The sequence below is a fragment of the Limulus polyphemus genome, unplaced genomic scaffold (assembly GCF_000517525.1).
Source record: "Limulus polyphemus unplaced genomic scaffold, Limulus_polyphemus-2.1.2 Scaffold13872, whole genome shotgun sequence".
In the NCBI taxonomy this organism is placed as follows: domain Eukaryota; kingdom Metazoa; phylum Arthropoda; class Merostomata; order Xiphosura; family Limulidae; genus Limulus; species Limulus polyphemus.
In genome coordinates this window covers 1-1,384 of record NW_013679482.1, presented here as the reverse complement: position 1 = coordinate 1,384, position 1,384 = coordinate 1, and positions in this window count along the sequence as shown.

Sequence of the window (1,384 nt, the reverse complement as noted above, 5' to 3'; positions counted from 1 at the left end):
ATGTTGTAACTGTCAAGTTACACACAGAAGTTCAACCAAAGATGTTAGTTTTACATGTTGTAACTGCCAAGTTACACACAGAAGTTCAACCAAGGATGTTAGTTTTACATGTTGTAACTGTCAAGTTACACACAGAAGTTCAACCAAGGAGTTGAACTTCTGTGTGTAACTTGGCAGTTACAACATGTAAAACTAACAAAAGGATGTTAGTTTTACATGTTGTAACTGCCAAGTTACACACAGAAGTTCAACCAAGGATGTTAACTTTACATGTTGTAACTGCCAAGTTACACACAGAAGTTCAACTAAAGATGTTAGTTTTACATGTTGTAAATGCCAAGTTACAACAATTATCTTTTCTAAACTTGCTATTTGAGTACTGAAGTGGTCAAGTGACATTTTTACAGCATTACGTGTACTGACGTGCATATTGCCTTGCACCTTTAGACATCACTGTCCACCAGGTTCACTGGGTCCTGCACTTCACCAACATACAGTCATGGCAATGGAGAACAACTCTCCTATTACCTAGATGCATTCCCTTCATTACTGTCTGGTTGTTGTACTAACAGAGCTCAGGTCCCGTAGGAAAGAAATGGGGGTCAAGATGGAGGACACTGATTCCTACATAAATAGCCGAAACGGATTAGCCACTGCACCAGAGCCAACCTCCGACTTCTGATCAAGGGAATCCACTAACGATTATATCACTAGGTGCAACCACTAAGTACTACACCACCACGTCGGTGTTACTTTCTGCCTTCAGCTGTACACTCACAGCCTGCATTTTCATGCATCTTGTCTGTACCTTGTACAGAAACAATGCCAAGAAAACATTCGGTGAAACTATATGCTTAAAAATATTTCAATCTGAATGATTGAGAATATTGTTACGACAGCGGAAGTCAGTGATGCTAGTAACACGTGATGAGTATTTTTGATTGTATATAAGTGCGCCAGACAAAGGAGAGGATCATTCGGAACTGGAGTAGCAGGTAGGGAGATTGAAGTTATAGACACCGATAACCAACGTAAGTAAAGTGCGTGAATAGTTCGTTGTGAATTATAGCGTGTGTTTAAGTTAAAGTGACTGTTGAAATTAGGTGTATTGCAAAGTTGAATTGAGAAAGAATAAACTAGTTTTATTTAAGAAAAGACTTGTATCGCTGAAGTTTCACGGGAAGAATATGTTATGGGAAATTATCAAAGGAACAGAGACGAAACAATATTCAATCATAACCACATAAAACATTGGGTAAACCATAAGTTTACATTTGGTTTGACATTTAAGCTACTGTCCACGACTTTCATATTCTATATTTTAAGTACACTAGTATAGTAGGAGATCAACAAGTATTCCAAATTATTCACGTGCTGATAAATC